The sequence below is a fragment of the Alligator sinensis genome, unplaced genomic scaffold (assembly GCF_000455745.1).
Source record: "Alligator sinensis unplaced genomic scaffold, ASM45574v1 scaffold222_1, whole genome shotgun sequence".
NCBI classification, from domain to species: domain Eukaryota; kingdom Metazoa; phylum Chordata; order Crocodylia; family Alligatoridae; genus Alligator; species Alligator sinensis.
In genome coordinates this window covers 1,477,349-1,486,733 of record NW_005841912.1, presented here as the reverse complement: position 1 = coordinate 1,486,733, position 9,385 = coordinate 1,477,349, and the positions used below count along the sequence as shown (strand labels likewise).

Sequence of the window (9,385 nt, the reverse complement as noted above, 5' to 3'; positions counted from 1 at the left end):
AAAAAGCTGACCTCTTTAATGAATTCTTTGCCTCCATATTCCTGAACAGGGACTGGGACATTTCCCCCACTAGGATTACAGACAGACCCAGGGGAGGCACCGCCATGCCTAGGGTCAGGGATGACCTAGTTAGGGAATTGTTGGAGGGGCTGGACATGTTTAAATCAGAAGGTCCAGATGCTCTTCACCTGAGGGTGCTGAGGAAATCGATGGGGGTCATAGCGGGACCCCTGGCATGGGTCTATGAGCACTCATGGGGCTCTGGCCAGGTACCAGAGAAATTGAAAAGGGCCAATGTGGTCCCCATTTACAAGAAGGGGAGAAAGGGGGACCCGGGTAACTATAGGCCAGTTAGTCTCACCTTGGTCCTTGGGAAGACCTTTGAGAAAATTATCAAGGAGCACATCTGCAAGGGTCCAGCAAGGGAGATAATGCTCAGGGGCAACCAACATGGGTTCACTGAGGGCAGGACCTGCCTGACTAACCTGGTTTCCTTTTATGATCAGGTCACAAAGTCCCTGGACAAGGGTGTGGAGGTGGATGTCGTCTTCCTGGACTTTAAGAAGGCCTTTGACACTGTTTCCCATCACATTCTCTCAAAAAAACTAGGTGACTGAAGTATTGATGCCTACACAGTCAGATGGGTGGCAAATTGGCTAGATGGTCACACGCAGAGAGGGGTGGTGGACGGGTCATTTTTGACCTGGAGGGATGTGGGCAGTGGAGTCCCCCAGGGCTCTGTCCTGGGGCCTGTACTGTTCAACATCTTTATCAGTGATCTAGATGTTCGGGTGGAAAGCATGCTGTCTAAATTGACACCAAGATGTGGGGTGAGGTGGGCACACCCTGGAGGGAGGGACAGAATCCAGCTAGATCTAGACAGGTCACAGAGGTTGGCAGATGAGAATAGAATGGAATTCAACACAGACAAGTGCAGGGTACTGCATCTAGGGAGGAGGAACCAGCAACACACCTATAGGCTGGGGAACACTCTTCTTGTCAACACAGTGGCAGAAAGGGATCTTGGAGTCATTGTTGACTCCAGGATGAACATGAGCCGCCAATGTGAGGGAGCGGTCAGTAAAGCTAGGCACACCTTGTCATGCATCTACAGATGCATCATAAGCAGGTCCAGGCAGGTGATCCTTCCCCTCTATGCGGCATTGGTCAGACCACTGTTGGAGTACTGCATCCAGTTCTGAGCGCCGCACTTCAAGAGGGATGTGGCTAGCATTGAGAGGGTCCAGAGGAGGGCCACTCACATGATGAAGGGGCAGCGGGTCAGGCCCTACAAAGAGACTCTGAAGGGCCTGAATCTATTCAGCCTCCAGAAGAGAAGGCTGAGAGGGGATCTGGTGGCTGTTTACAAACTCACTAGGGAGGGCTAGTGGGAATTGGGGGAGGCTCTGTTTTCCCCGGGCACCACTGGGGGTTACTAGGAATAATGGCCACAAATTGTTAGAGAGAAGGATCAGGCTGAACATCAGGAGACATTACTTTATGGTTAGGGCTGCCAGGCTCTGGAATGGACTCCCAAGGGAGGTGGTGCTCTCTTCTACATTGGGAGCCTTCAAGAGGAGGATGGACAGATATTTGGCTGGGGTGTTATGACCCCATACTCGTTCCTGCCTGGGGTAGGGGGTCAGACCTGATGATCTGTTTAGGTCCCTTCCAACCCTAAGCACTATAAAACTATGGAGCCAGTCCAGGGGCTAAGAGCTCAATAAGCCACCTAAAGTTACCATGTAACAGTGCCCTTATTCCTACTTTGTAAGTGGATTAACTTAAAAACTGAACAAAGACAGTCCCACAACTGAATGCAGTACTCCAGCTGTGGCCTCACCAAGGCTGAGTACAGCAAGAGGATGACATCCTAGTTTCATAGTTTCATAGTTGTTAGGAGTCAGAAAGGACCTAAATAGATCATCTAGTCTGACCCCACTCCACTAGCTGGAGCACATGCTGGGATCACACAACCCCAGGTGTTCGTCCAACCTCTTTTTGAATTTACCCAACTGTAGGAGCGAGGACCACTTCCCTAGGAAGATTCTAGCCACCCTAACAGTGAAATAATGCCTCCTAAACTCTAACCTGAACCTATTCTCCAGCAGCTTCTAGCCATTGTTCCTTGTCACCCCAGGTGCTGCTGGGGGGAATAGGACCCTTCCTATTTGCTGCTGATCTCCCCTAACGAGTTTGTAGGCAGCCACCAAATCTCCCCTCAGCCTCCATTTGCTGAGGCTGAACAGGATTTCTGCATTGCTGACTGATTTGCCAGCTCTGCGATGGATAGAGAAAGTGATCAACTCATGATCACTGTATCCCAGCTTCCCTTTGATTCTCAGGTCACTCACTAGATCATCCCCTTTTGCCAGTAGCAGATCCAGGAGCTCCTTGCCTCTTATTGGCCCATAGACTTCTTGAGTTAAGTAGAGTTCGTCAGTGTAGGTGAGAAAGCTACGTGATTGATCAGATTTGGCAGAGTGCTCCTCCCATGAGATGTCAGGGTACTTGAAGTCACCCATGACAACCATACACCGAGAGCATGCAGCCTCTGCCAGTTCCCTTGTGAATGTGTGGTCAAGATCTTCCTCTTGGTTAGGAGGTCTGTAGTAGACTTCTACCAACATATCTCCTTCACCACATCCCCACTGTAATCTGATCCAAAGGGTCTCAAGTTGCCCTTCTTGGGTGCCAAACTCCACTTGTAGGGAAGTGCACAGCTCCTTTACATAGAAAGCTACACCCCCACCCTTTCTAGCAACATGATCCCTCCTGTTGCTAGAAAGGGCGGCCATCTATACCTGTGGTCTATACCTGTAGCCATCTATACCTGTGGTCCAGTCATAGGTGGAGTTCCACCAGGTTTCCTTTATTCCTATGAGATTGTATTGATTTTTATTTAGCAGGAGGGCCAGTTCCTCCTGTTTGTTCCCCAGGCTCCCGACATTTGTGTACAAGCAAGTAAGCCTGCCATTGGAAGTCCTAGGCTTCCCAGCACTCCTAGAAGAGTCCCATCCCTGGGCTGAGGTAGGAGTGAATTCTGCAGTCCCTTGTGCTGCATGACTTACTGATTCTGTGATTGTCGCTTGGTGGGCTTGCACTGGTGGTTGTCTGCCCACCCTCCAGTAAGCTTAGTTTAAAGCCCTGTTGATTAGGTCAGCCATTCTGGCTGAGAAGAGCTTTGTCCCCATTGGAGTGAAGTGGATGCCATCCCTTCCCAACAGTCCAATGCCTCCACCTCTGAAGTGCAGGCTGTGGTAAAAGAAGCTGAAGGCTTTGTGATGGCACCAGGGCTGAAGTCTTCTATTGAATTAATTGATTCACCTCCTTCCTGTGCCCATGACCCATAACCAGGAGGATTGAGGAAAAAACTACCTGTGCCCTCACCCCCTTGAGCCCCACCCCCAGAGCTCTGTAGTCACTCATAAAGTGGCTGGGATTGCTATGAGCCATGTCATTTGTGCCCACATGGATGAGAAGCATGGGGTAGTGATCCAAGGGCCAGACAAGTCTCAGGATCCTGTCAGCTGCATCCTGGATACAGGCCTCTGGGAGGCAGCAGACCTCATGGGCCAAGGGGCCAGGGCAGCAGATTTCTCCCTCTGTCCCCCTGAAGGGGGAGTTGCCCACGACAATCACTCTGTGTTTCTTTGTTGGGGTGGTTGCAAGTTGCCTTTCTTCCTCTAGTGATCAAGCTGGGGGCTCAGTTGGCTCTATTGATGCTGTGAGGGGTTCATATCTGTTGTGAAGCTGCAGGGGGGTGGTGGCCCTGGTGCAGGGTGCCTTGGGGCTGGAGATGACTTTTGTGTAAGTGACCCCTGGCTGGACTTCACAGGGACTCCTCTTGTGCACCCTCATTCTGCTAGGCTTCCTTTCTCCTCCCTTCTCATTCTCTGTGTGAAGAGCCTGCATCAATCTGCTCTGCTCTCCGGCACTCCAGGGACTCTAATGTGCAGCACACTCCACAAGGGGAGGTGTCCTTGCTCCTGATCCCAGATGCCTGCACACATGCCAGGCAGCCCCCACAGCTGAGAGCCAAGGTCTCTGTCTGGGTGGAGGCTGCAGCCATGGGCTCTGTCTGGGTGGAAGCCTCAGTGGTACCAGAGGGCAGGGCTCCAGCTGCGGGGGCGGGGGAACTTTGGGATGCAGTGCATCACCACCATTGTGCAGGTAGCAGTCCAGGCTACTGCTGTGCCACTCCTTCTCTTCAGGCTCACTGCCTAGAGCCTCGTGCCCATCCTGCTCGCCCTCCTGTGCTAACTTCTGTACTAACTCCCATGCTAACTCCTGCACTGGGCGCAGAGCACTCCTGTTTGTGCGTTCTGTTCGCATGGCTCTGAACATGTGGCTCCCTGGGGGGCTGGGCCAAGTAGGAGCCGGAGGGGGGCATGACCCTCCTCAGCTCCTCTCAGCTGCCTCCCACAACTGCCTAGCACCCACCCACTGCAGGCCCTACCTACCTCTCAGCTGCACTGGGGGTCTGGGTTGGGGTCCGCTGGATGTCCACTGGGGGCACTGGGGGTCCTGGGGTCAATGGGGGTGCAATGGGCTTCCACCTGTGCATCTTGCTCCAGAGCCTTACCTACACTACCAGGCTTTTTGTCTCCTTCCTTAGGCTTGCTGTCAACAGCACTCATTGTCTGGCAGCTGCCCCTATTTGTGAAAAATGTCTTTAAATACTTCAGCCTTCTCTGCATGGTCTGTGACTAGATTGCTTACCACATTCTGTAAATAACTTATGGAATCACTGGCCTTCCTTACTTTTGCCCTTTTCCAGTCATCCAGGACCTCATCTGATTTCCACAAGTTCTCACTGACTAACCTCCTATTCTGTAAGTTTGCTTTCCCTAGGACTCTTCATGAAATCAGTGAAAATTATGTGCACTGAATGTCTGCAAGCTGGACCCTAGTAGTCCATACAATTATGTGTCACTGGCTATCTAGCAATGGCAGGCTTTTTTTTTACTGCAATATTCACTTTACTTCTATGCTTCTATTTTTAAAAAGCCACCCCTCTGGGAGGAGAAATATACTGAAATAAATGCCTTGACATTTAGACTAAGTACAGATATTTGTGGGTGTTAGGGGGAGGTTAGATTGCATTAAACATGGCCACCCAAGCTAAGGTAAGTTGGAATGGGGGGGCTAGTGGGGGAGTGTGGGGGGATGCAAGAAGTGCTGGGGGGGGACCAGGGGGGCTTGGGGAGGTTGAGAGGAGTGTGGCATGTGTAGGAGGTATCTGGGGGATTGGGGAGACAGGTGGCATCCACTGAAGGGATCATGGTGATGGGGGACAGGTAGCATACATGGGGTAATTGGGGCAACACATGGGATCCACAGGATGGATGAGGATAGGCCAGATCCATGAGAATGACCAGAGGGGATTGGGGGGGTAGAAAGGGTCTGTGGGGGTTGCTGGGTCCGTGGGGGGTTGCTGGGATCTGGGAGGGTTTGGTGGGATCAGAGGGACTCATGGGGTCCACAGGGGAACTTGGGAGAGGATGGATCCAGGGGCTATTTTTAGCTTTCTTACCCCTTGGAAAACCTACCCCCCCATCCCTCCTGCCCCTCCCTCTATCAATATTACTTCCTCAGCTCCTGGCAGGGCTGAATGCTGGCACCCAGAGTGGCCTGTGGGATGGGGTTTTGGGGAGACTAACTAGTCTGTGGGGGGTGGGACAAGGGGTCAGAGGGGGCATAAAAGTAGACATGCCAGGGGAGATGGTAGAAATGCACAACTCTGGGACTGAGGTGAGCAGCTGGACTTTCCTAGCTCTGGGGCTGTGCAGGTAACTGTACATAAGTTCCAATCACTGATCTAACCTAGATCAATTCAATTAAGTTTGAGTGTACATCGATTCAGGTCTATCTTTAGACTAGTCTGTGTGACTGTAACTTCTGTTCTGTTACAGATTCAGCTTAATTTCTGATCACTGAAACTAGGTCTAAGTGTAAGATTCACATGTGGGTGAACTAAGGTAGATCACGTGGCCATTTTTAGCCTTCCCCTAACCACTCCCTCCAAATGTCTGCACTTCGCCTTAATGTTGTCAGACCAGAATAGATGCTGGAAATCATTGTAACCATTTTACCTCTTCAGTAGGCATCAGTAGAGTAGCAAAGGTAACTAAGATTGAATACATTCTTGAATCCAAATAGAAGAGAGTGTGAAGGTGTTGGATGTCGTGGTGGAGTATTATAAGAGTTGTACAAAAGAGGAGTGAATGGAGGAATAATGAAGGAGTTCCTTGAGAGGATATAGGAAGGAATAGAAGATGAAAAGAAACAAAAATTGGAGAAGTTCAGAATGAGAGACTTGAAGGATTGCTTAAAAGCTTGGAAGAGAGGGACTGAGGGACTGCCCTTGTGTGCAAGGGGTATGGGAAATAATGCATTGTTTTTTGAGGGTAATTGATATAAACTGTGACTTAACATATGGAATGGTGTTTTATGGGTTAATGCCCAAAGGGCTGGAGACACAGAGATGGAGAATCATATTACTTTGTGAAATAGTAGCAATATGGTAGGTGAGAAACCTAGTGTTGATGAAGGGACTGGCTTTCACCAAAAGAAAATGTTTTGTCGCATAATTTATTAATTGAAAAAATATGTGGACCAAGATGTGGATGAGAAGGGAAAGGAGAAGGCAGAGAAGAGACAGAGGAGAGAAGAATGGTGATATTTATTTCAAAGGGATGGAGTGAAAGGTGATGCTTCCTCCTGGGTTGCAGGTAGTGTGTGAGAGGTTAGTGCGTTAATGGTGGAAAGGGGTGTAAGAAGAAGAAGGTATTGTTCAAGGGGCAGTGGGAGGGGGGAAGTTATTAAGTTCTGTGTTAATATAGTTGCTTTTAGTTGTTTTGTAATTAAAAAAAAGGTTCCCATCAGCATCTCAGTTTTTTTTGGCTAAGACCAAATGTAGCAGCATTTTTGGCACCAAAGGGAGGGTGCCAGGGCTTGCTCTCGCCCTCCAAGTGCTTGCCTGGTATTGCAGTATCTCCAGGCCCGGTACTAGTTCCTTGCAGAGGGAACACCTGCCAGGTTTTTAAAGGGTCCCCATCAGCATGTTTGCCTCATATGGATCAGATGTTTTGTAGTCATGCTCAGTACTGGCTGCATATTATCAGCTTCCTAGTTGGTTTCCATTACTGAACACATGCTGCTTTTGGCAGCAGTAAAATGATAGAGCCTGTATTTAATGAGGTTACCTTGTATGCAAAGATGAGGGACTTCCCCCCCTAGGCTGCTTGGGGAAAAAACTTCATTTTGTATTTGCGTAAATACAGCAATTTGTGTTTCAGGAAATAACTAAATATTTTCCTTTCCCTGAACATGTATTTATAGATGATGAGAGAAATTTAGATATAGATAATTAAGAAAATTCTCAATATGAATAAAGTTTCAGTTTGGGAATTTCCTGCATTATTTATATTTGGAAAGATTTATACATGGGTGTAACAAGACAGTCTGGCTCTTTGTGGGGGCAGACATACTGGTTGTAGCAGCCCAGCTGTGATTGATTATCTACTCAGGAAGAAGGCATTTCCAGCAGGGCGGCTCTCTTCCTTGAAGCAGGGGCTGGACTTGAACATAGAGAAGCTAGGATTACCATATCTCCAGTATATAAAAAAAGAGGACATCTGTGGTTGGATGGTACAGGGAAGGGGGAGGGGGAAGAAGTATATGATAGGGGGGCAGTGATATGCCCATGCCCATGCCCTGCCCCTCACTCCTAAGCCACAGCCCCCCTTGCCCCCCTGCTGCCTTTCATTCCTGACCCACTGTAGCATACCCCCCAGCCCTGCCAGTGCTCCTCACTCCTGAGCTACAGTCCCCTGTGCCCCCCAGCCCTGCCAGTTCCCCTCACTTTGACTTGCAGCTCCCTGCCTCGTTGCATGGGAGCCCTGCAGCCCATGCAGCTGCCACACGTGTGTGCACACATGCACTCTCTCTGTGTCTCTGGCTATCTTACCTGCAAGCAGCTTGCCGGGGCCTGTGCACAGAATATGCGATCCCTAGACAGCCAGTCACCTTTGCCTCACTGCTCCCAGCCCCAAGCAGCCAAGTGGGAAAAGCCAGAGGCAGAGCAAAAACCTGGACATTTCCTAGCATTTTAACCTGCCTGGACAGGAGAATAGGGGGTCAAAAAAGAGGACATGTCTGGGAAAACTGGGACATACGGTAACCATAGAGAAGCTCAACACCAGGAAGGGACTAGAGCAAAAAGGTGCCTCCTACTGCCCAGAGAAGGGCTATAAGTTTTGATTTACTGTTTGTTCGCTTGTGTGAGCAAGGGCTGTCTTTTCATTTAAAGAACTGGCTGAGGACTCCACCCAGCATAAAGCCAGCCTCTAATGCAGCAGGCTTGCTAAGCTGCTTACAATGGGGATGCAGTGTAAAATGTACAACAGGTAATTTAAGCAATATTTCTTGGGTGCCTTAAGGTGCTCTATGGCTCTGCTGAAGAAGCCCAGGGTCAGTGAGTACACCTAACTCATAAACAAAAACCCAACTACGGAGACACTCCTTTATTCAGGATGGCTGACATAATTCTTACTGGCAGCTCCTAGTTCTTTCAAGACACAGATTGGCCAATACTATAAAATCTAGTGTCCCATGACCTCCTCATGGAAAAATTGGTGAACTGTGGCCTCAGTTTCACCACAGCCCAATGGCTGGGTAATTGGCTATGAGGTTGGACCTAGGGAGTAGTGGTCGACGGTAGTGAATCACCATTGTGCTCTGTGACCAGTGGCATCCCCCAAGGCTCTGTCCTTGGACCGGTCCTTTTTAACATCTTTCTCAATGATGTTGACTTTGGTGTCAGAAGTGCACTGGCTAAGTTCACCGATGACACTAAACTTTGGGACATAACGTCCACACCTGAGGACAGGCTAATGATCCAGGCTGCCTTGGATAAACTTAGTAAGTGGGTGTATACAAACCTGATGACGCTCAGTATTGATAAATGTGAGGTACTCCACCTTGGGAGGAAAAACCCGCAGCATGCTTATAGGCTTGGCAGTGCTACGCTAGATAGCACCATGGCTGAAAGAGACTTGGGGGTCATGATTGACCACAAGATGAACATGAACCACCAATGTGATGTCACAGCTGGCAAAGCAAATAATACTCTGGCTTGCATCCATAGATGCTTCTCAAGTAAATCTCAGGATGTCATCCTCCCACGGTACTCGGTCTTGGTGAGGCCGCAGCTGGAGTACTGCATCCAGTTCTGGGCTCCACAGTTCAAGAAGGATGATGTTGAGAAGCTTGAGAGAGTCCAGAGGAGAGCTACGTGCATGATTGGAGGGCAAGAGATTCATAGATTCATAGATTCATAGATGTTAGGGTAGGAAGGGACCTCAATAGATCATCGAGTCCG

General features: G+C 49.4%; 1 pseudogene; it reads left to right on the top strand.

The window, feature by feature from the left end:
* Positions 1–6,884: 6,884 nt before the first annotated feature.
* Positions 6,885–7,019, top strand: LOC112549466 (annotated as a pseudogene).
* Positions 7,020–9,385: the final 2,366 nt, after the last annotated feature.